Source organism: Perna viridis, unplaced genomic scaffold (genome assembly GCF_037379345.1).
Source record: "Perna viridis isolate PV_CMFRI_1.1 ecotype Kerala unplaced genomic scaffold, ASM3737934v1 SUPER_16.31, whole genome shotgun sequence".
In the NCBI taxonomy this organism is placed as follows: domain Eukaryota; kingdom Metazoa; phylum Mollusca; class Bivalvia; order Mytilida; family Mytilidae; genus Perna; species Perna viridis.
Window position 1 is genome coordinate 5833 of NW_028288534.1, and position 27110 is coordinate 32942.

At 30.8% G+C, this 27110-nt stretch overlaps 2 long non-coding RNA genes across 5 annotated transcripts; one reads left to right on the top strand and one right to left on the bottom strand.

Moving 5' to 3' along the window:
• The first annotated feature begins 882 nt into the window (after positions 1 to 882).
• Positions 883 to 7103, top strand: LOC148596409 (uncharacterized). Of its 4 annotated transcripts, XR_015919278.1 has the most exons (6): positions 883 to 973; positions 2409 to 2426; positions 3012 to 3083; positions 3408 to 3966; positions 4404 to 4469; positions 5828 to 7097. It is a non-coding gene; the product is annotated as an uncharacterized LOC148596409 (long non-coding RNA). The 4 variants fall into 4 exon arrangements; XR_015919276.1 differs by having other exon boundaries at positions 4404 to 7103; XR_015919277.1 differs by having other exon boundaries at positions 917 to 973; positions 3015 to 3083; positions 4404 to 7103.
• A 14867-nt stretch (positions 7104 to 21970) lies between these two features.
• On the bottom strand, positions 21971 to 24290 carry LOC148596410 (uncharacterized). Its single transcript, XR_015919280.1, has 2 exons — positions 24084 to 24290; positions 21971 to 22433 (listed from the first exon to the last, which is right to left on the bottom strand). It is a non-coding gene; the product is annotated as an uncharacterized LOC148596410 (long non-coding RNA).
• Positions 24291 to 27110: the final 2820 nt, after the last annotated feature.

The window sequence follows — 27110 nt, forward strand, 5'->3', positions numbered from 1 at the left end:
TTTTAATGGTGCCACATTTCTTCTACGGCATTTATTGTTCTGCTAAAAATGAGTTTTGAGATGTTTTTGTAGTGAACGATTTGCGAGTTTATTGAAGTTCCGTAGTTTTTGATCATACGACCACTGGTAGTTTTGATGCAGGAGAATCTGGTTAAATAAGAAAGATTGAGTTACTATGGGTTTTGCGTCACTGACTTCTATATATATCAGAATTCATAAAGATTGCTTGTATCTTTGAATAAGCAATTTAAACATTTAATTTTACTTTTAATAGTGTCATCCAAGAGAATTGAATGTTAAAATAAAGTCGGTTGAATATGATGGATTTGAGTTAGCATCAACTGATGCAATGTTTACATTGTTTATGACGCTTAGAATATAATCGTGTTTCCCTTTAAACAACTATTTAGAGTATCATGATAACAAAAAGTAAGCCGTACACTAAATGGCGACATCAAGATAAAAGCCGCAAAGTTTGAAACTATCACATTTTTCCTGACTTGGTACAGGCCATTTTCACTTGGTACAGGTGATATTCACTTGGTACTCATGAAACAGAAACAACATAAAAACTGATAATAAGGACAAGAGTGACATCAGATGCCCCAGAAGGGTAGCATGTACTTCTCAGTCAAAGGCATCCGCCATAAGGGAATTTTTTCACAAGTCTCTTTATTATTACTCGCAGTATCATGTTGAAAGCGTAATAGATATTTTATAAAGTGGACAAATATCCGAAATTGACACAAAATAACCATAAAACATACGCGTTTATCAGTAATTTTTTTTAAATTGGAGAAATTGATTTGAACTTGATATAAAAAAAAATCAATGAATCATGCAATGAAAGTTAACATAGAGCCAAAAATTTACCCAAAAAAATTCAAAATAAATGAAATGTTTATCTCTCAAACGGTCAATAATCATTATGATGCCGTATCTTGTATCAATTACGTATCAAAGACAACGTTCTGTAAATGATCAACAAACCTTAAATGGGGAAAATGAACATTTTAAAAAATATAATTTTAATTATATATACAACAATTTAAAGGCTAAAATTCAAATTAAATGTTATACAACATTTACATACAGTTAATTATATTTATTAACTTGCCACGAAATTCGAAATGAAAATATTAAGTGCTATAAAAAGGCGGATGTCTATCAGAAATTTTTCGGAGCCATAGTAATCAAAAGTGCGGGTTTAACATTGACATGTGACAAAGGCAAACTTCATTTTATATTTTAAAAAAACCAAGAATCGAAGTAAGCATTAAATTCCATTTAATATGTATAGACATATTAAATGAGTCTTTTCGTTTTGCAGTAAAATGAAGAACCTTAGGTAAATGAATGTGTCCGACATTTCACTATAGATAATATAAGATAAGTAACATATGTTGTAGAATTGTTATCATCGACATTGAGGCAATAATATTACAGCATGTAAAACAAATAAGAGATATTTATGAAAATTATTGTAGCATCTAAGACAAAACATGTTCACAAATATCGGCGAAAATACCAATGCGTTAGCAGTTGTATGATTAAAATAGGCAGCACAAACTCCGAAAGTGTGTTAAATAAAAACGTCAAAAATAATAAATATGACCAAAATCATACATAACATAAAAAAAACAATAAGTAAAATTGGCATGTGAAAAAGGATATTTTTAAAAATAAAATATTTTAAAAATTTGCCCAAAATATCATATTCAATTATAATTTGTATAATGTAAACTTGATTCAAAATGCTACATGTGGAAGTAGGTTTGACTCTATTCTAATTTGATTAAATAATGTTATATTTGATAAGATATATATGTATATAAGACACGGAATAATTCACTTTTTGTACTGATTACGTATTCTAATTATAAAGTGATGTACATAAAATTGAATAATGCCCACTCTACCTTTGCCACGATAGATTGTGGTCAATTCCTGTTGTAAATTTATTAATTATATCTAACAAAGAATCATTTAATTCTAGTAGAAACGGTAACACAAACTACTTCTTAATCGTACAAGTGACCATTCAAGAGGTGTTTAGGATCCATGGAAGGTATTTATCGTTTTTCACAACGTCGACTTACTTCGGAAAATGATTTTGCTTCTATTTAGTTGTTATTTATCAAATGCATATATTTAATGTTTTAACGGAGATGACGACGCAATACTTTTAGTTAATCCATTCTTTATGAAATGCAAACTCTTGTAAAACAATTCGAAGTTTCCTAATAATTTTCTCTTGGTAGGATTATTCGCAAATCAATTAATTTACGCTGATGCATTTTTCCAAAAAGCTTTTTTCATTTGTCTTCAACTCATTGTAATATATTTAAAAAAAACCAAGAATCGAAGTAAGCATTAAATTCCATTAAATGAGTCTTTTCGTTTTGCAGTGAAATGAAGAATCTTAGGTAAATGAATGTGTCAGACATTTCACTATAGATAATATAAGATAAGTAACATATGTTGTAGAATTGTTATCATCGACATTGAGGCAATAATATTACAGCAAGTAAAACAAATAAGAGATATTTATGAAAATTATTGTAGCATCTAAGACAAAACATGTTCACAAATATCGGCAAAAATACCAATGCGTTAGCAGTTGGATGATTAAAATAGGCCCCACAAACTCCGAAAGTGTGTTAAATAAAAACGTCAAAAATAATAAAAATGACCAAAATCATACATAAAAAAACAATAAGTAAAATTGGCATGTGAAAAAGGATATTTTTTAAAATAAAATATTTTAAAAATTTGCTCATAAGATCATATTCAATTATAATTTGTATAATGTAATCTTGATTCAAAATGCTACATGTGGAAGTAGGTTTGACTCTATTCTAATTCACTTTTTGTACTGATTACGTATTCTAATTATAAAGTGATGTACATAAAATTGAATAACGCCCACTCTACCTTTGCCAAGATTGATTGTGATCAATTCTTGTTGAAAATTTATTAATTATATCTAACAAAGGATCATTTACTTCTAGTAGAAACGATAACACAAACTACTTCTTAATCATACAAGTGACCATTCAAGAGGTGTTTAGGATCCATGGAAGGTATTTATCGTTTTTCACTACGTCGACTTACTTCGGAAAATGATTTTGCTTCTATTTAGTTGTTATTTATCAAATGCATACATTTAATGTTTTAACGGAGATGACGACGCAATACTTTTAGTTAATCCGTTCTTTATGAAATGCAAACTCTTGTAAAACAATTCGAAGTTTCCTAATAATTTTCTCTTGGTAGGATTATTCGCAAATCAATTGATTTTTGCCGATGCATTTTTCCAAAAAGCTTTTTTCATTTGTCTTCAACTCATTGTAATAGAATTTAACACATTATTCTTAATCATTACTTTATATTGATATTTTTTGTAGATAATGTTTCTGCTATCTCTTGAAGAAAACAATGGATGGAAAAGTCGATATTCCATTATCGTATACAAGCCTTGTAATATTATGTCTACTATGCTTTAAGTGAATGTTCGAGAAAAAAATCATTATTTAGTTACTGTTTGTGCGTGTTGATTGTAAAGTTAAACGCCATAGTAGTGAAATAGATTAATTAGTGTGTTTAATTAATTCTCTATTATTAATTATTCTATATTTTATTCATGTGCCAGTATTCAAATTTGTTGTGAAATGCCAGCATGTGAACAATTCAAACCAATTAGACACATAAGACATTCTTCTGGATACAAGATCATTTTTGTTAGCTTAACATGGGTGTTTGCAGCCAACTGAAAAGTAAAAAGAAAAAAAATGCGCTTTGTGTTGGTGTGTAAATATACGCTATCATCAATATGTTTATATTCGAATTTGGAAATGGATCAGGAATCAATTAAGCGATCCAACAAGCTAGATAAATCAGATTTGCTACAAATACAAGGCCATTCCATCCTAGAGCCATATCAAAGTTCTTAAAGATACAAAGAAGGTAAATATAATTAGAGTATTCCAGTTGTAATCAGAAACTGATTTTTTTCTGAATATTATTATTATCAAGTTATCAACATTAATTATACACATGTTGCGATATATATCTTGCGCTTTTGAGATTGGCATACATTTTGAATATACGATTACTCTTTTTAGAGGGCGCCATCACTAAAAAGCAAAATCATTCTGATATTATGAAAATAAAAGCTATTGTTATGACTATTAATTGCTATCCGATAGCTGCAAAAAGGAGAGCTAACTATGTAAAATGGTTCAAAAAGATTCGAGGTCTCCTTTATATATTCTTTAATTCCTGATTCCAAATATTTAAAAACTGAATGATTTAGTTCAAAGAGTAATTAAGTTTTTGTGTTTATCACTGAAATCTTATATTGTTGCTGACTATGATAAGTTATTCTAATGTTCTTTTTACAGAATGAAATTCACTGGATGTTTTGAAATATGGTTGGACAAGTAACTGTCAAGCATACAAAACAATAAGTATATATTAAGGGACATTAACATATTTTGTGATTATTTGCTTCAATATGCAGCTGTTGTATCAAAATATCAGTTGCAACTTCAAAATAATGCCTAAAAGGGAGCTGAAAGTCTTTCTATTTATGTGCAAGATCAATTGAGTCATTTACGTCTTATTATTTAAAACAATGAGAAAACAAACACCACTATGGTGTAACTATATTGATAAACACAAATTAATATATGTACTTGGCCAGTAGGTTGTGATTACTAAGTAAATTATCAAATGTTTGATTTTGAATCAGATAATTTATCTAATGTTTTATGATGCTATTAACAGATGCAAATTGCTTTTGACAAATGTCAACCTTAAAAATGGAAGAAAAATTAAAATGTATTATAAAATCAAAACAAAACTTAAATAACCTTTTTACCTTTTAACATATTTTGTATTTAGTTTATTTTTACTTTTGTAAATATGGTTATTATTCACTTATCTATTTTTCATATGTGTGCTTAACTAAGTCACCTCGCATGTTATATTTTTCCTTGACTTGTATATCTTAATATACATGTAACACAATTTCAGAATCAGTTTGAATTTCTGACTTTTCTTCATAAAATTACATTCTGGTACACTAAATACACTATTTGGTGAATTTACCTTTTATTTCACAACCAATGGATACAAACATAGACTCTAATGTCTTTTAGATATCCTTTTTTCTTACAATACTTACAAGTTCTACCTTTGTATGATCAGAACATTTTTAATTGGTGATTTACACACAAACCTACAATTTATGCAATAGATCGTCTTTCTTTGGTAGTTTATGTTTTCTATTGACATCCACTCAGAACAACAGAAAGTGAAATATATTTTAGGAAAATTTTCAATGAACAGCCTTACTTTTACTAAAAGTGCCTACATAATGATTTATGTTGCTCATTTAAATTTGTTACTTTATATGTATTATTTTATTTTATTTTTTTTCATGTTCTTTGTGTTGTGTGTCGGTTTTTCATGTCTGATCTTGGTTCCCTTGATTACTCTTTAATTAAATTGATCGATGAAGTGAAAACATAAGTAAATAAAATTGAAATAAAAATACAAAACATAATCAAAAACGAAAGCAAAAACAAATGATATAAATATTGCAAATGTTGCGCTATGTTTTAAGTGACTTCTCACCATTAGCATTTGCAAAAAATACTTCTAAATTCAAGAAATAAAAATGTAAGCGATTAGAATATGTGTCTTAATCAGGAATAGCATTAGGTATCTGCATAAAATTAACATTTCTAAGGAGAAATGTCAAGATATAAACTGTCGTAAAGTCATATTACATGATACTCAGAAATTCTTTTTTTTTTTTCAGCATCAAAGAAAACAGATTGACACAGATATTCCTGAGAAAATTATTCGCATATCAGATTGAACGGGCATCCTAAAGTACAAACAAATAAACACAAAATAAACGACAAAAACCCAGAGAAAAATGGCGAATTATTATAACAGATACATACATCAATATACATAATATACAGAAAGAAAACACCATAACAAAAACAAAAACAAACAGAACAGAAACAAACAAACAAAACAAAAACACAAAAAAGAAAAAGCACCGTATATAAAAAAAAATTAAGAAAATGCAAATATCAAAAGTTAGAAAATAAGAACATTTGACACCGAGGCTGAAAGCTATTCTATACATCCCGTTTGATTTAATTATTAACATCAACGACATATCTCAATATATTGATAATACAATATCAATTATATATGAATACTCGTATGTATACTATACCTCTGTGTTGTTTATTTATTATACATCATTATTACAATATAAAAACTAAACACAGATATATTATAATATGGCCATTTACTACATGTGTTTCGGGAATTTCAATTAGACATATTTCTAATTCATGGTAGATAAAAGTTCAAGAAATAGAACAATATCATTTGTAAAAGATGTTGAAATATCACATCCATGTACAAACATGAATATTAACAACATAATTTGTGAGAAGGCTGCAAAAATAACCTTTGAATAATGAAAAGAAACAATCGATCTAATACAACCATACCACTAAAATCTGAACCATTAATAAGTTGGTTTTATGGTAGTAGAGCCACAGAAACATACCAATTGTTTTGTGCCGACAAAATCGGACCTGATTATAACCTTAGGAAATTGAGTATTTTTACAGTATGTAGATGGAAGTAGATCTACTTTTTCAATTTGAGTCAAATTTGCCATAAAATATGATACACCAATAAGGTGTATTGTCCATCATGAAGAGCATTTAGATATAATAAACAAGAATGAAAAAAAATCCTGAAATATAGTTTCCAGAAAGAGTAATCAATGGAACCAATATTCTAGGAGAAATCAAAGGAAAGTTGGAGGGCCAGACAAATACAACAAAGAAAAACAAACAAAATAATACATACAAAGAAACAAAAGTATATGAGCAACTTGGACCCCACTAAAAACTGGGAGCATGGACCAGGTGCACCGGTAGGGTAACCGTATTCGGCTTTCCTAAAAACTCCCGCCGAGTCATAAAAGTCAAGTCTGGGGTAGACGAAGATGAACAGTTTCATTTTTGAAATATACTAACTTTCGTATTTGTTATTATGACAGTGTTGTCATTGACCTCTGTATTCATGGTAATTTGGAATTAAAATGTCCATACAACCAACAGCATATACCATACTTACTTAGAAATAACCTTGTTTTCTTTGAAAGAGTAATCAAGGGAACCAAGGTTATAGCGGTAATCAAAAGAATGTATTCCAGGGATAAAGACCAGACATGGAAAACAGAGACATATAAACACTGGATAAATATGTTGTCGAATAAAATTTCCAGCATTTTTGAAACATCTGAAAACAAACAAAAAGTTATTTAGGACATTTCTATCTGAAAGAGTAATCAAGGGAACCAAGGTTATAGCCGTAATCAAAAGAATGTAATTCAGGGACAAAGACCAAACATGGAAAACAGACATACACAACAAAGAACATAAAGTGACTAAAATCATACATACAAAGTAACAAAATTAAATGAGCAACTCGGACTCCACTAAAAACTGGGAGCATGGACCAGGTGCACTGGTAGGGTAAACGTCCTCTGCTTTCTAGAAACATCCGCCGAGTTGCTCATAAAAAGTCATGTCTGGGGTAGACAAAAGAGGAAAGGGAAACTATGACACGTTGAACAAATTAGCTTTCATGGCGCAGATGGATAGACCATAACGAATCTCAAGTTAATGATAACGACCATAAAACGTTTGTAGAGATGACTCCAATATTGTAGCAACATAGCCCTGCTCCAGAAGCCTATTTGTTAGAATTCTGTTGTTAGGACTTGATTGCGAGAGGGTTTTTTATTACTTTAGCCTGACTCCCTAAAAGAATATTTCTGTTCCAACTCTTACATACATGTAAATCAGACTGTGTTTGATCAAGACTTTAATTAGCCAAGTGCTGCACTACTTGCCCACGCCTTGAATAGAACAGTGTACGAATTCGAATGGACGAATCAATCATCGGAAACTGGTCGAACTAATTCAAAGTTAATTTGTTTATTTTGAAGATAGTTAGGTTCGTTTTTAATAGTCACCATGGGGTTTGATAGTCTATTGCCACCCCAATCTCATTTTTTCTTTTCTTTTTTTTTTTCTTCTTGTTGTTGTTTTTTAACGAACACCTAACGGACACGTTTTTATAACACTTACAAACGATCACAGAACATTTTTTGGGCAATTTATTTGCGTTCGTCGAGAATATTTATGTACAAAAGTTATTTACGTTCGAAACGAATTACAAAAATTTTAAACGAAGGGCAACAATTAAAAACGAACGCCAAACATATTTTTGAATGGGCTTGTGTGTAACCTTGACGTTTTGTGATGTCTAACAAAATTGTAGTTTTCGTTTCTAGTTTGTCATAGTGTAGAAGCATCTTAAAGGCAAGTACTCGATTATTTAAAAAAATCCATATTTACAGTTTGAACCGTTACGGGTGTTTTAATGGGAATATGTATGAGCAACAAATAAGGACATTCCTGGCATCTCTAACTCAAGTCAAATAAGTTTGCCTTATACATTCGCTAATATATATCTACATTTCGTATTTTTATTTACAATAATTATATGTAATAATAATTAATCTGATAAAAAGGTTTCTTGAAAGAAGCATTTTTTTTTGCGATTAAATTAGTTTTGGTTGTGTTATTTGAAAATAATGAACCTAAACTTAAATAATCAACTACAGTTCGGAGGATTCTTGAAAGTGCATTTTAGGTTTTTGACCATTGTAAGTTAACAATTACCCGTTGGTTACCTGTATCCTCGACTAATCCACTCATTCGCGAGAAATCAGTTTCCTTGTTATGTTGGTTAGATGACTTTGCCTTCCAGAGCTTACTTTAAGGTGTGTGTTTACAATTTTTGGAGATTTTGGTATCTATGTAAGTATTAACCTTTCATCTGTGGGAACATTCTTTCATCCCCATCGTATAGAGTTTTCATATCACATCTCATACGTTATACCAGAGCTTGCCGTTACTATGCAGACTTTCTGTATTGCGCTAGGGTTATGTTGCTACAAGATTGAAGTCGTCACTACAGACGTTTTATGGTCGTCATCATGAACTCGTAGATCACTGCACCATGAGAACTGATTTGTTCAACAAGTCACAGTTTCTTTTCCTCTTTTGTCTACCTTGGACTTGATTTTTCTTGGGCAACTCTGCGGGTGTTTTAGAAAAGCTAGACCCTATCAGTGCACATTGTCCCAGTTTTTAGAGGAGTTCGAGTTGCCCGTATACTTTATTGACTTTGTATGTATTATATCGGTTATTTTATTTTCCATGTTCAGTGTGTGTTTTCCATGTCTAGTGTTTGTCCCTAGATTACATTTTTTGTTTATTTCCGCTAGAATCTTGGTTCCCTTAATTACTCTTGATATGAGTTATAGGATGGTGCGTTTGTTGCGATTCACCATTTCTGTTCCTTTTTATCTATTTTGACGTAAGACGTAGGAATGTTTTTTTAGTAATAAAAAGTGTTTGGCAATATAATGGCGTGTAATATTTTAGTGCTAACAAAATTATAAAAATTAATTGTTGCATTTTCTATCATTTGGAAGCTGTATATAAATGGATTTTCTTAAAACTTGCAAAAAAATTTGTTCGTGTGTTACCCTTGAAGTTTTGAAAATTGAAGTACTATTTTGCCTCATATTTTTGTTTCTAAACAGTTTAATATGACATTACAAGGCATCTTCAGAATGTTAGTGTTATTGTTTCTTGTGATAATCATTATTTCCTTGATCATATAATTTGATTCTTAATGAGACCAGGACTGAATTACAGGTTTAAACCTTTATACGTGGTTTTCCATTGAACTCCTCAGTAGAAATGTAGCTCTTGAATATGTAACATACCTTTTTTCAATTTTTATGTCCCCATCACTTTCTATGTTAAATTCAGTGTTTTATATAAACCTTATGGTTTGCCTTGCTATTGGTAGATGTTCGGCTGCTATTTGTATTAAAAGCGTTTGACTGTTTCCCGCATGATATTTTGATCTGTAAACTGTCCTCATATGGCTTCAGGAATCCTATAATTTAATTTTATCGTACCTTTCTAGTAAAAATACATCAAATAAAGATTTGGGTATAGCTATTTCTGTATGTGGTAAAATAAAACCCTCAAAAGTTTATGCTGTAATGTTGAACCTTAAGAGTTTATGTTTTATTGTTGAACCTTAAGAGTTTATGTTGTATTGTTGAACTTTAAGAGTTTATGTTGTATTGTTGAACCTTAAGACTTTATGTTGTATTGTTGAACCTTAAGAGTTTATGTTGTATTGTTGAACCTTAAGAGTTTATGTTGTGTTGTATTGTTGAACTTTAAGAGTTTATGTTGTATTGTTGAACTTTAAGAGTTTGTGTTGTATTGTTGAACTTTCAGACTTGAATTAAAGTTTATTTGAAAAGAAATGTAAAGCGAAATGGTCCAGAAGTAACGAGACCACAATTAATCATGTCGCTTTCCGCGAGGTTTTTCCAGAACTTTACTGTGTTTTCTTTTATTGTTTTAACTCTCCAGTCATACAAATTCTGGAAAGTACTAGTGACAGCACGTCTTCACGAAAGTGGATCATCAGATAGCGATGAAACTGTAGAGGAACTTAGATCTTCTCTTCGAAGGATGCAGGACTTTGAATAAAATAATTCTAATAGCTACCTTTTTTACCCATTTTTTTTACATAAAATAATTTTTAACTCATATTTCTCGAATACTGTTGTTAAGAATTGACCAAATTTGGTATGTATGTTCAGATCATGGTTTTAAACGAATAAATGAATAAAAAAAATTGTGCTTGTATGCAGCCATTAAGAAAATGGCCGCCAACATGGTCAAATATTCAAAGTTGTCTGATTTTAGTGATAATTGATATCTAGGATATCTAGGCTGTCCCAATTCATGATATGCGGTTCAATACATTTCAAAAATCCATAGAACTCCAACAGTCACCATTTTTGACCCCCCTTACAGGGTTTAACTTAATTTGTTGACAGGCAAGGAATTGCTACGCTCATCTTTGTCCTTGTTTCGGTCATCCAATAGATACTGCGGGGCGCTATAATAATCATTCTGACCGTCAACGTTTCCATTGTCGTAACATAACTTAGTAAGCTTTTACTGATTTCAATTGAAATGATGCACACTTAACATTAGCCATCACTATATGGAGAAGCCTACATATTTTTTTTTTCATTCAAAGACATTCCATTATATCATTTTGCGGTAATTCTCAATGCAAAAAAATGCAATCCAGGGACAAAGACCAGACATGAAAAATAGATATACATAATAAAGAACACAAAGTAACTTAAATCATACATATAAAGTAACAAAAGCAAATGAGCAGCTTGGATTCCACTAAAAAAACTGGGAGCATGGACCAGGTGCACCGGTTGGGCAAGCGTCCTCTGCTTTTTTAGAAACATCCGCCGAGTTGCTCATAAAAAGTGAAGTCCGGGTAGACAAACGAGGAAAGGAAAACTATGACCCGTTGAATAAATCAGTTTTCATGGTGCAGATGGATACACCATAACGAGTAATTGAGCTTTTGTAAAACTGGTTTTTTTTTTACTTAATGATTGCAAGTTCTACAGTAACCAATTAACTTGCAACAACTTTTTTTAATGTACTTCTTATGTTTCTTAATCTATGACTACGTTAATTTTCACTTTCCTTTTCATCTTTTAGATTGCCATTAGACTCTACATCATTTCTACAGATGGAAGGTGCAGTTCTTTATATATATATATATATATATATATATATATATATATATATATATATATATATATATATATATATATATATATATATATATATATATTGATCATTGAAACTTGGGCGATGAGTGCTATATCGTGAAATTGTATTGATTCATTGCACATTTTAAAATTTTGAATGGTCTAAATTACATCGCACAGAAAATATAACCAGAATATGTATTGTTTTTTTGTCAAAGGCACAACACCCCAACCGAGATGAAAACGTTGAAAGACGGCTAATAACATATTATCGATGCGTAAAATATAAATAATGGCTGATAAGATACAAATGGGCTTCTTTTACAGCAATCGACTCTCTATTCTTTTTCACTTCATAGCGAGTTTTTAATACAAATTGAAACAACTTAGCATGCTCGGTAGATACAAAAAAGACTATGTTATTAATTTTGAAGAAATTAAACTTTGTTTTAACATTAATACCCTTCAAAACTAGCCGAAATCTTATGAATTGTAATTTTTCTTGTCGGCATAGTACAAATATAAAGTTACATGCTAATGGCCAAATTTCTTTTAATATTTATTACAGACAATTTACAGTTGAAATATATATAATGCAAGTTACTAACATGTTTCATTTATGATCCTCAACAAACATATAAGCGCAAATTCTTTGTATATTGGAACATAGGGAATCTGCAATTTTAAATATTCAAACTGTCAATGTTTTTTTTTGCGGATGGACATTCATTCTTGTATGTCATTCTGTGTTTTAAATGTAGTTGGTTACCTGTTGCCGTATCACATGCTTTGCTTAAACGTAATGAAATTCTTAACGAATGCATTTTTCTTTTTCCCGATATACGTCAGTAGTTTTATCGTGGAAATAGCATTTTTTTTTAAATTAACTTGTGATGTAAGTTTTTCAATGCTTTTTCTACTTGTTGATTCAGATCAATTAAAAAACTTTGATAACATTATATGTAACAGCCAGGTAACAACAAACAAACATTACCGTTTAACACTATCTTTGATGTTACTTTTGTTTGTTTATAATTGATTTTGTTTTGGCATCTTCAATATGTCTAAAGCCTCATTCATATAACGATACTATACATACGTGAGTAAATTTACACATTTGTAGAGTTTGGTGAATTTTAAATATATGTGTGCAGAGATAATTTGTTTTAAGCGTGCATAAAAAATGTTAATTAAATTGTTGACATCTAAGATGCCTTGGATTATTGGAATTTGGTATTACGGCAACATTGTATAAGATGCGTCAGCATATATTTCCTATTAGTACAACATTACCCTTTATTTGATTACCATCTAGTATAGGTTATTAAAGGTTAATGTTTTGTGTTTGTCACGACAGCCGTGATGGAAACAGCCCTGGATATGAATATTAAGTTACTGTTTGCTACACAAATATATCTTTCAACCCCTCACTCCCTAACAAATTATTCTCTCGATTTCGCAAACAGAGTTAATTCATGACAGGTTGTATGAAGTTACCTTGTCAGATTGTAGGTAGTTGGTATTGACAAGTAAAACTAGAAAGACAAAAACAGATGCACACATGAGAGAACATTCAATCATCAACGCGATAGTTTAACATAATTTAGGTTACTGTTTATCACCCTTGTTTTAGGTATATGTGGGATTTTACCTCTTTTCTGTTGTAAATATCACACTTGTAAGGCCTCCGAGAAAATTGTTTTCAGGAGATAGGTATGGCAGGAAGGAGAGGTCAGGTGTGTTGTGCTACCTTGTACTATTGCAACTGTTGTTTTTTTTTTTTTTTTTTTTAGATATTACCTGGAATTTCTGGAGATATCATATCTTACTGTAAGTCTAATTTATGTCTTCAACCAAATCTTTTGCAGGTATTTGGTTTGATGAAGAACGGGAAGTCTCCTTTTGGTTGTAATTGTTGCGTCAGCAGGTGGATGATTCAAATGCGCACACAATTCAAAAGTGTTATAAATAAAAAAGTCAAACATAATAAAAATAACATAAATCATATATAAAAAAAAACTAAAATTTGCATGTGAAAAAGGATAGTTTTTAAAATAAAAAACAATCTTATTCTGCTTTGTTTATTATGAGACCTTTTAAACACGTGTCATTGCTTTATCTACACGTAAGTTGAAAAACCCCTTCCAATCGTCGGATCCTTAGTTTCTTGAATGAAGTAAGAAAATAAAGGTATTTTTATTCGTTTGAAGCAAAAATTTGTGTATCTCCTCATGTACATTTCCGTATTTGGCCTCCATTTAAAATTCATTTTTTTTCTGCCTTTTCCCATTTGATTTTCGATTGGTATTTAAGTTGTAAATAGCTTTGTGTAACCTGACTAATATTTTTAAGTGCCAAGAACCTGGTTTTTAATGGTAAAAAAGAAAAAAAAAGATAGTCAGACAGGGATAACAGATACCCATCTGTTTAAAGTTTATCTGTGTATATGATCAATTTAGGAGTTTAATGGTCTTGCTGGTTGACTGTCTCATTGCCAATCATACCACATCTCCTTTATATATTAAGTTAATTTCGACTTGTTTTTATATAATCGTTTAGAAAATGAGTTCTTTTAAACAGTTTAATGAACATTGAAACTGAAGTATTGAAATTTTAAATATTCAAATGCAAAAATATTAAATTTTCAAAAGTTCCTAAAATTATTAAAAGAACAAATGTACGTTGAAAGGAAGATATTTTTCCGCAAATTATACCTATACTATATTATATAGCGGTCTTGACCAATTGCAAATAGAGCACTGCAAACTCATAAAAGAATTTGAAAGATAAACATGAATTACAGAAATCTAGATTTTGAGTTCAATTCTGTTTACAAAAGTTTTTTTGTGTGTATTATTGTTATTTTGTTCAACAAAGTGTACAATGTGACAAAGAATAATAACTAAGTTTAAAGCCACTATGATCAACATATCATCCATTGATTTAACTTCGTGAACGCTTGTTGTTTACTGTTCTGAGAGCAGTTACATTCAGTTTATTTGTTGTCAGGCTCTAGTTATACCAAAGGTTATATAATTTAACTGTGCCTCTTATACGAAATCAATCAGTATAAATTATTTCAATTTTTACCTTTTAAAATATTTTGTCTGTAGTTCTTTTTAATCTCTTTAAATGTGGCTATTATTCATTTATCTATTTTTCATATGTGTGAATCACTAATCAGTAAGCCACTTCACGATTTACATTTTTTTTTTTTTTTGAATGGCCAAATCTTAATATAACATAATTCCAAAAAATGTTTGCATTTGTGACTTTTCTTGATAAAATGACATTCTAGTAAACGAAATGCCCTAATAAGGTGACTTTCACCTCTAATTTCACCACAAAAGGATACAAACGTAGAATCTAATGTCCTTTAGATATCCTACTTCATTAGACACTTAAACGTTCTACTTTTGTTTTATTGGAATCCTTATTTATTTCTGATTTACACACAAATCTACAATTTATGCAAAGTTTGGAAGTTGTATTTATTGGCTTTCTAATAAATCTTTCTTTTGTAATGTATGTTTTCATTTAAAGGCATCCACTCAGAATAACAGAAAGTGAAATATATTTTAAGGATAATTTTAAATAAACAGCCTTACTTTTATTAGAAGTGCTCACATAAGGATTGTGGTTGCTCATTTAAATTTGTTACTTTGTATGTATTAATTAGGTAGGTTATTTTATGTTTTTTGTGTTGTGTGTCTGTTTTCAACGTCTGGTCTTTGTCCCTGGATTACATTCTTTTGATTTCCTTTAGAATTTTAGTTCCATTGCTTACTCTTTAATTCGATGAAGTGAAAGCCTAAATAAATGAAAATGAAACACAAACAAAAACAAAAACAAAACAAAACAAAACAATAACAAAAATAAATTGTTTGATCTGCATAATTCTGTATCAAAGAAAACAGATTGAAAGAGATGTATCGAAGAAAAGTATACGCATATCAGATTTGAGCCATCCAAAAGTACAAATAAACAAAACAAACGACAAAACAAACCGCAAAATATAGAGATTAGGGCAGATAGGTTCATCTATGTGTTACCACCAAAACAAAATTAAAAAAGAAAATAAGAACAAAAGCCCAACAATAATAATAAAAACAAAAACAAACGAACAAAGCAAAAAAAAACAAAAAGAAACCAAAATACATTTGATAAAACAAATTGAGAAAAATGCAAATATTAAAATTATTAAAGAAGACAATTTCACACCGATGCTAGAAAACAATTTTATACATTCCCTTTGTTATAAACAATAACATCAACAAAATCAATCAAAATATATTGATGATAAACCACTGATGCGTGAACAAGTATATTTCAATACTAAAGAAATTTTACAAACAGGGTTATAAAACTACAAGATTAAAGTCATCAATTCAGACATTTAGTGGTCGTAATCATTAACTCTAGGATCGTTATGGTGCATCAATCTGCACAATGAGATCCGATTTGTTTATATACCTCTGTTTCTTTGTACGTGCTATTTTTATTATTTCATGTAATTTATAATATGCGTCTGTTTGCCTGTATAATCTTCATCCTTAGAATACATTTATTTAAGTTTAGGTCGAAACATTGTTCCCTTGATTAGTCTTTCTTTTAGCTAACATTTATTTATAACAATGAACAAAATGGAAAACATTCATATTTTAAATCATCATTATTTCATAATTTACAAAACGCATTCGTTCAGATTTTCATAGAACTTACGGATTCAGCGGTGTTATTTATCCCTCAAATTTATTTCATTCACTAAATAAATATATAGATAAATTAATTAACAATCGCCCCGCGCAGGTCCGGGTGTTAAAAGAATAGGCCTGCAGCAGCGCTAAGCTTGTCGTATAAGGCGACTAAATAGTATCCAGAACCCTAGCCGGGGGCTAGGATGCTCTGCCTATAGAGCAACTGGGATGTGTGCCCCAGGTGGTGTATGGGGTACCCCTGGCGTGTTACATGCTGGGGTTGTCAGACTATAATACGGAAAACCTGACCGCAAACCATAGTGGTGCACCGTGTTGGGAAAGATGCAACGTTCCTCTCACGCTAAAAACTCTGCTGTGGTATTCTCCCGGAGTAGGAACCTTAGGGTTCCGCCACAGGAGGCTAAATTGCCCGACCATACACATCTCTCCCTATTTCCAGTGGCAATCAAACTTTGTCGACCCCATTGTCCTTGTGTCCCATCCTTTTTTTCATTTCATCATCATTTCATGTTCATTTTATCATCAATTTTATGTTCATCTTCTGAATATAGCTGAAATATTGCTGCTCGGACGTTAAACCCCAACAAACAAACAAACAATTAACAATCAAATTAACTCATATAAAAACAAGTCATTTAAGACTTATTGTATGACCTAAACAATTCATCATTCAGCTTTAATTTATATCAAAACTTTGAGTTGCGTTCACAGACAATTTACTTTCATACATACTCAGTTTATTTAAGGCACTGAAGAAGGTCATTTGTTGACTGAAATTTTCACAAAGCTCATAATCCCAACATTATGAAAAAATAGTATATATATATACCACTAAAGTCTGAACCACTAATTAGTTAGTCTTATGGTAGTAGAGCCACAAAAACATACATAATTACATGTTTTGAGTCGACTTAATATGTCACAATATCACCTTAGGACATTAATTGTATTCATACAACATGTAGATGGAAATAGATGTACTATTTTTACAACTCATACGTTATGCCAGAGCTTGCCGAAACTACTTTTGTACTTTTTTGTATCGCGCTAGAACTCTAACAAATAGGCTTCTGGAACAGGGTTATGTTGCTAAAAGATTGATATCATCACTACAGAAGTTTTATGGTCGTCATCATGAACTCATGGATCGTTGTGGTGTATCCATCAGCACCATAAAAACTGATTTATTCAACGGGTCATGGTTTTCCTTTCCTCGTTTGTCTACCCCAGACTTGACTTTTTATGAGTTTCTGGAAAAACAGAGGACGCTTACCCTACCAGTGCACCTTGTCCATACTCCCAATTTTTAGTGGAGTCCGAGTTGCTCATTTGCTTTTTATTACTTTGTATTTCTGATTTTAGTTACTTTATGTTCTTTGTTGTGGATGTCTGTTTTCCATGTCTGGTCTTTGTCCCTGGATTGCATTCTTTTGATTACCGCTATAACCTTGATTACTCTTTCTAACAATACGAAGTAACTTTTAAGTATGCACATCGTATTTGTGTATTCTGCTGCTGGTGAATGCAAAAATGTGAAAAAATAAACGCATTTTTGCTATTTCAATTTCAATGGAAGTGCATCTGAGGACAACGACAACCCTGTGTAAATAGCAAAATCATTAAAGATAGTAAAAATACATCTCTTTGTGACAATCATGTCGAATAAATTATGTTCACTCTTGTTTATTATATATCCAAATGTTCCTACTCCTGAACGCTGAAATTTTATATATGAAATATCGTATTTACGGACATTTGATTCGAATCGAAACTTCAGCAAAGTCCATATTCAGATGATGAATTTAACACATGATTTTTTAACAGTTATGTTCAGCTCTGTATTAGTCGGAAAAAACAGGACAACTATTAATCGTGTAATTTTTATGTGACTCTACCATAAAGCATGACTAATTAGAGATTAGTGGTAAGGGAATGTTAGAACTACTGTTTCCTTTTGTCATCCAAAGTGATTGTTGTAGCTTTCCTTATCAACAATATTGTTATTATTCGTTAATTAACATGGATGTTTTATGTGATTATTGAACACTATCTAGATTTTCCCCAGTTGATCTAATCAAATTGGTTAAAGTTGTAACGATGTGTTAATGAAACATCTGATCGTTTTTTCCAGGAGCTCATTTTAGTGCGTTATATTTCATTAGGAAGCTTATAATCTTTGCATCCATTTGCAGACCCATATAAATACCATAAAATAACATGCTCTAAATTAAAATGAAACTTCATGAGATTAAGCAACATTACAGCTTTCATCAAATTAAGTTAAATTAAAAAAGAAAATGTAAATATTATGTTGATTAGACTAGGGCTTCTTGAAAGAAACAAAACTCTTGGCACTATATGTTTATATGATAAATTACACCATATGCTATGTGTATTTTAATTGATGTTCCATTTTGTGGCGTGAAGAAAAAACACCATTCATGGTAGAAAAATAATAGATATGGTGAATTGCAACAAATGCACCAGCGTTTAACCTTCATAAAAATAGTTTATTCTTACAGAATTCACCAAAAGGTCTACAATAAGTGAAAACACCTTCAAGTTAGCTCTGAAAGGCCCAATACGAGGTGCGTTGATATTTTCTTTTTTTCTAATCATAACAGACTTCAATATGCTTATGCTTATATGACTTATAGGCTATATTAAAAGTTACTTTTTTCGATTTAACTCATTTTTTTTCTATAATTTGGAAACGTCGTGCTATCGTATTAGTTCTTTCACCAAGAAATACATTCTGTTTCTTTTAAAACCTTCAGGTAGAGTTTTAGGTCAGCGTTCTTTTTATCACTTGTGATATCAAGTTCAAGATCAAATTTAGTTTTCAACAAATTATTGATAAATTACGCGTGTTTTATAGTGATTTTTCGTTGCCTTAATATAATTTTTATCGATTTCGGATGTTTGTCTACTGTCGCCATCTTAAGTTGTCTGCTGCGCTTGCAGCATGATACTTGATTAGAAATGAATTATTTCGCCCTAATGTCAATATTGTTTGATTATGTTTGTTATTAATTTGTCTTCGTGTCCTAACCTGACGTTTAAAGAAAAAGCAGAGGTGTCATCGTTCTGTTAACATCGATTTTATTACTTTTGTTGTCGGAGCCTTTTAGAGCTTAAAAGCTCTTTAGACCTTTTGGTAATCGTTGTAAGTATTAACTATTTTTATGAAGGTTAAACTCTGGTGCATTTGTTGAAATCCACTATATCAATTTCTATTTCTTTCATGAATTGTGTTTTTTTTTTTATTCACATAAAAAAATGGAATATCAATTATGATACACTTAACATATGGTGTTATTTCACATATAGTGTCAAGAGTTTTTTTTTCGTTCAAGAATCCCTAGTCTAACCTTTATCTTATTCATATTTTCTTTTGAATTTATCTTTTTTTTTAATTCAAAAATTTGAAGAAAGCAAGAATGTTGATGTATCTGAAGAAGTTTCATTTTAATTAGAGCATGTTATTTTATGTTATTGATATGGGTCTGCAAATGGAAGCAAAGATTATAAGCTTCCTAATGAAATATAACGCACTAAAATGAGTTCCTTCAAATAATGATCAGATGTTTCTTTAACACATCGTTACAACTTCAAACCATTTGATTAGATCATTTGGGGAAAATCTAGGTTATCTTTAATAATCGCACAAAACATCCATGTAAATTGACAAATATTAAAAACATTTTTGGTAAGGAAAGCTACAGCAATCACTTTGGATAACAAAGGAAACAATACTACCTTACCAGTAATCTCCAATGAGTTATGCTTTATGGTAGAGCCACACAAAAGTACACAATTAATTGCTTGTTCCGACTGATACCGACCTGAACATAACTGTTTAAAAATCAAGTGTTCAATTCAGGATTTGAATACGGACTTTGATGCAAGTTTTCAATTCGAGTCGAATGTCCGTATATATGATATTTCGTATATAAGATTTCAGTGTTCAGAATTAGGACATATGGATACTATAAACAAGAACATAATTTATTCGACATGATTGCAAAAAAGAGATTTATCGTTACTCACTTTATTGTTTAACTATTTACACAGGGTTGTCGTAATCCTCAGATGCACTGTCATTCAAATTGAAATAGCAAAAAAATTGTGTTTATTTGTTTACATTTTTGCATTCATCAGCAGATAAATACACAAATACGATGTGCATACTTAAAGGTTACTTCGTATTGATAGAAAATATAATCTAAGTAAGTACCTTTAAACCTTCTGAAACAATAATTAAAGACTATTAAGAATTTTACCGATTTTACAACAACTCATCTTTTCAGGATATAGAATTGAAAACTCTTTGTTTCTAAACACACACCGGTGTTGTATTAATGTATACAATGTGGTCATTCAACAAAAACAAGATGCTGCAATTAAGTTGCGTTTTTAGTTGATAATACTATTTATTAAATGATTTTAATATTCTTCGTGATTCCTGAGTATCATAGCGTGTCGGTACTTTTTATTACAATTATAATTTGTCTTTGACTTTTGTTTATTTATTGTTCAATCATAATTTGAAAGTAATATGGCTACATCTTACATTTCAAAGCTAATCAGTAATTCACATATTAACATATCAAGTGCAACTCTCTTGCTATGGCGTAATGGAGCATATTTAAGAGTAATCAAGGGCACCAAGGTTATAGTGGTAATAAAAAGAATGTAATCCAGGGACAAAGACCAGACATGGAAAACAGACATACACAACAAAGAACATAAAGTAACTAAAATCATACATACAAAGTAACAAAAGCAAATGAGCAACTCGGACTCCACTAAAAACTGGGAGCATGGACCAGGTGCACCGGTAGGGTAAGGGTCCTCTGCTTTTCTAGAAACACCCGCCGAGTTGCTCATAAAAAGTCAAGTCCGGGGTAGACAAACGAGGAAAGGAAAACTATGCCCCGTTCAAAAACACAAAAGGGAAAAACAATGAAAGGTAAAACACTTTTTCTTCTTAAAAATAATTCTTCTTACAAATAATGCACCATATCGCGACGGGTTGTAAAAACTGAATAATATCTCCATCTGTTACATTTTATTATTCTTATGCAAAAGTAAGTACTGCTTTTTAACTGTTTGGCTTTATGTTTTTTTATTTATATTTTTTTTTTATTTAAAAAAATAAACTCTTCATCTACCCCAGTCTTGACTTTGCAGGTGTTTTAAGAAAAGTAGATGACGCTTACCCTACCGGTGCACCTGGTCCATGCTCCCAGTTTTCAGTGGAGTCCGAGTTGCTCATTTACTATTGTTATTTTGTATGTATTATTTTTTTTTCTTTTTTGTGTTTGTCTTTTTCCATGTCTGGTCCTCTAACATTCTTTTTATGTCTCCTAGAATATTGGTTCCCTTGATTACTCGTTCAGGACACTATATTACAGGATTTGTTTTCATTCTTGTTTATTATATCTAAATGCTCTTCATGATGATCCACACACTTTATTTGTGTATCGTATCTTATGACAAATTTGGCGAAAATTGGAAAAGTACATCTACTTCCATCTACATGCTGTAAAAAATACTCAACTTCCATAATGTATAATCAGGTTCGATTTTGTCGGCATAAAACAATTGTGTATGTTGCTGTGGCTCTACTACCATAAACCCAACTCATTAATGGTTCAGAGTTTAGTAATATGGTTTGTGTTAGATCGACTGTTTCTTTTTATTATCCAAAAGTTAATTTTGTAGCCTTTTCAAAACTTATGTTGTAAATATTCGTGTGTGTACATGGATGTGATATTTAACATTTTTTTGTGTGTTTTTGTCTTGTTTGTTTGTTTCTGTTTGTACTTTTTTCTCATGGTAGTTTTTTTTCTGTATATAGATGCATGTTTCTGTTCTAGCCATTCGCTATCTGTGTCAATCTGATTTCTTTGACGCTGAAAAAAAAGAACTCACAGATTAAACAAGGGATACAAAATAAAAAAAATATTGTTTATTACATCGAATAACTTAGTATCATCTAATATGACTTTACCACAGTTTATATCTTGACAGTTTTCCTTAAAAATGTTAATTGTAGGCAGATACCTAACGCTATTCCTAATTAGGACAAATATTCTAATCGCTTACATTTTTATTTCTTATCGTGAATTTTGAAGTATTTTTTACTAATGCTCCTAATGAGAAGTCATTTACAGCATTTCGCAACAGTTTTAAGTTTTTGCTCATTTACTTTTGTTACTTTGTATGTATGATTTTAGTTACTTTATGTTCTTTGTTGTGTATGTCTGTTTTCTATATCTGGCCTTTGTCCCTGGATTGCATTACTTTGATTACCGCTATAACCGTGGTTCCCTTGATTACTCTTGCAAAATTTATATGATTGATTTTTAGATTCCTTTTTTGTTTTTGTATTGTTTTGTTTTGTTTCGTTTTGTTTGTTTGTTTTTTATTTTTTAATTACGTTTTCACTTCATCGATCAATTTAATTAAAGAGTAATCAAGGGAACCAAGATTTTAACGGAAATCAGAAGAATGTAATCCAGGGACAAAGACGAGTCATGGAAAACCGACCAACAAAACAAAGAACATGAAAAAAAAATAATAGTACATACAAAGTAACAAATGTAAATGAGCAACATCAATCCTTATGTAAGGACTCATCTAGTAAACGAAAGGCTGTTCATTGAATATTTCCCTAAAATATATTTCACTTTCTGTTGTTCTGAGTGGATGTCTTTCAATAGAAAACATAAACTACCAAAGAAAGACAATCTATTGCATAAATTGTAGGTTTGTGTGTAAATCACTAATTAAAAATGTTCTGATATACAAAGGTAGAACTTTTAAGTATCGTAGGAAAAAAGATATCTAAAGGACATTAGAGTCTATGTTTGTATCCATTTGTGATGAAATAAGAGGTAAAAGTCACCAATTAGGGCATTTAGTGTACTAGAAGGTAATTTTATGAAAAAACGTCACAGATGCAAACAGATTCTGAAATTGTGTTACATGTATATTAAGATATACAATCGGCCACAAGTCAAGGAAAAATATAACATGCGAGGTGACTTAGTTGAGCACACAGATGAAAAATAGATAAGTGAATAATAACCACATTTACAGAAGTAAAAATGAACTAAATACAAAATGTGTTAAAAGGTGAAAAAATAAACTAATTTATACTGATTAAATTGGTATGAGAAGAACAGTTATTTTATTTTCCCTTATATTAATTAGGTGCACATTCGTCACTAATGCCTTCAAAAAATATGAATACAATTTAGGTGTTGATAAAAAAATCCATTAAAGAGTTTTATTTAGATATCATTATGAAATGATTTTATGTAGACTACTGTGTGTCCAATTATGAAAATTAGACGAAAAATATTTTCGAAAACGTGCAGACCAGCCTGTGAGGTTTTAAACAAAAAATGGGAGGAACCCATGATTGGCTGCTAAACACACTACTTTTATCAATTGTATGTATGCAATCTTTTTTTACGTGTACCTTTTCTGCATGCATATGATGAGCTGTATATTATAGCAATTAATTACAAAATATGCTAATGTCCCTTAATATATACTTATTGTTTTGTATCCTTGACAGTTACTTGTCCAACCATATTTCAATACATCCATTGAATTTCATTCTGTAAGAAGACATTCGAATAATTTGTCATAGTCAGCAACAATATAAGAATTCAGTGATAAATACAAAAACTTAATTACTCTTTGAACTAAATCATTCAGTTTTTAAATATTTGGAATCAGGAATTAAAGAATATTCTTGTACGTATCCTGTCGACTTATTGCAAAATCGTTATTTGTAAGCCTTGTTTTAAAAACTCCATATGCAAGAATTTTGTTACCTACTCAATCATTTTATTGGGATGAAAATAACGTTCTATGAACCGCTTTTAACGGTTTAAACAGATTGGAAGCTTCAATTACCAACCAACATCGTTGTTTTAGCCACCAAAGTTGTATAAACACTGAAACCTCGAATCTTTTTGAACCGTTTTAAATAGTAAGCTCTGCTTTTTCAGCTATCGGATAGTAGTTAATAGTCATAAAGTAGCATTTATTTCCATAAAATCAGAATGATTTTGCATTTTTTGTGATTGCGCCCTCTAAAAAGAGCAATCGTATCTTCAAGATGTACGCCAATCTCAAAAGCGTCAGACATATTGCGCAACATTTTTTTTATAATTAATGTTGATAACTTAAGAATAATCATATTCAGAAGAATTTTAGTTTCTGACTACACTAATTATATTTACATTCTTTGTATCTTTATAAACTTTGATATGGTGCAAGGAGGAAATTGCCTTGTATATGTAGCAAGTCTGATTTATCTAGTTAGTTGGATCGCTTAATTGGTTTCTGATCCATTTCCGAATTTGAATAAAAACATATTGATGATAGCGCACATTTACACACCAACAAAAACAATATTATTCATTTTTACTTTTCAGTTAGCTGCAAACACCAACGTTAAGCGAGCGAACAAAAATGATCTTGTATTCAGAAGAATGTCTTATGTCTAACATTTTTTTCCTAATTAGTTTGAACGGTTCACATGCTGGCATTTCACTACAAAGTTTGAATACTGGCACAAGAATAAGATAGAGAATAACTCATATATTCACACCTTATTAATTGAACGCACCAATTAATTTATTTCACTACTATGGCGTTTAACTTCACAATCAACACGCACAAACAGTAAAACAATCATAACGATTGTTTTCCTCGAACATTCATTTATAGCACAACAGACATAATATTCAAAGACTTGTATACGATGATGGAATATCGACTTTTCCATCCATTGTTTTCTTCAAGAGATAGCAGAAACATTATCTACAAAAAAATATCAATATAAAGTAATGCTTAAGAATAATGTGTTAAACTCTATTACAATGTGCTGAAGACCCTTGAAAAAGCTTTTTGGAAAAATGCATCAGCATAAATCAATTGATTTGCTAATAATCCCACCAAGATAACATTATTGAAAGACTTCGAATTGTTTCACAAGAGTTTGTATTTCATTGAGATAGTTCACAAAGAATGGATTAACTACAAGTATTGCGTCGTCATCTCCGTTAAAACATTATATATATGGATTTGATAAATAACAACTAAATAGAAGCAAAATCATTTTCCGAAGTAAGTCGACGTTGTGAAAAAAATAAATACCTTCCATGGATCCTAAACACCTCTCGAATGGTCAGTTGTATAATTAAGAAGTAGCTTGTGTTACCGTTTCTACTAGAACAAAATGATCATTTGTTAGATATAATTAATAAATTTACAACAAGAATTCACCACAACCTCTCGTGGAAAAGGCAGGGTGGGCATTATTCAATTTTATGTACACCACTTTTTAATGAGAATACGTAAACAGTACAAAAAGTGAATAATTCGGTCTATTATATACATCTATATCTTTTCAAGTATAACATTATTTTATCAAATCAGAATAGAGTCAAGCCTACTTCCACATCTAGCATTTTGAATCAAGTTTACATTATACAAATAATAATTGAATATGGTGTGATGTAAATAAAAAAATCCATTTGAAATTCTTATGTGCCTTCACATATCAATCAACATATGGCACACACACTCCACTGCTATGATTATTTGAATTTCTTAATCTACATTTTTAGATATATACAGTATCTTGATGATCTAGACACCACTTATACCTATTGATGAATCATTCCATTTATTTACATTTTTAGTTTTTAGGGTAATGATAGCTCTAAAATGTAATAACAATTAAACTGAATGTAAATACTTTCAGCAAAGTAATCAACAAGCTTTCACCGAATTGAATTCAATGTACGATATGTTGATCGTACCGGAGATGTTATAGCGGTAATCAAAAGAAAGCAAAAGTAACAAAAGTAAATGAGCAACTCCGACTCAAAAAAAAAACTGGGAGCATCGACCAGGTGCACCGGTAGGGTAAGCGTCCTCTGCTGTTCTAGAATAACCCGCCGAATAAAAAGCCAAATCCAGGGAAGACAAACGAGGAAAGGAAAACTATGACTCGTTGAATAAATCAGTTTTCATGGTGCAGATGGATACACCATAACGATTCACGAGTTCATGATGACGACCATAAAACTTCTGTGGTGATGACTTCAATCTTGTAGCAATATATCATATCCCTCTACCAGAAGCCTATTTGTTAGAGTTCTATCGCGATACAAAAAGTCTGCGTAATTTCGGCAAGTTTGGCATAAATGTATGAGTTGTGATATGAACACACCATACGCAGGTGCTGAAGGGATGTTGCCACAGATGAAAGGAAAGTTGACAATTTTGAGTGAAAAGTCATCACGTTTGTCGTACAGTTTGGTCAATAGTTTATCTTTACCATCTATTTCTGAGTATAGGTCAAGATATGAGGCTGACCTCACAGTATCTGTAGTATCCTTTATCTCAAGTTCTTTTGGGTAGATGCGATGTATCGAATCCCCGAAATTAGGATTGTTTAAATATATTACGTCATCTATATAGTGGAAACTGAGATTAAAGGATCTAGCCAAACGATATTCTTTTTTTCGGATCAGATCAGCTATAAAATCAGCCTCGCGAGA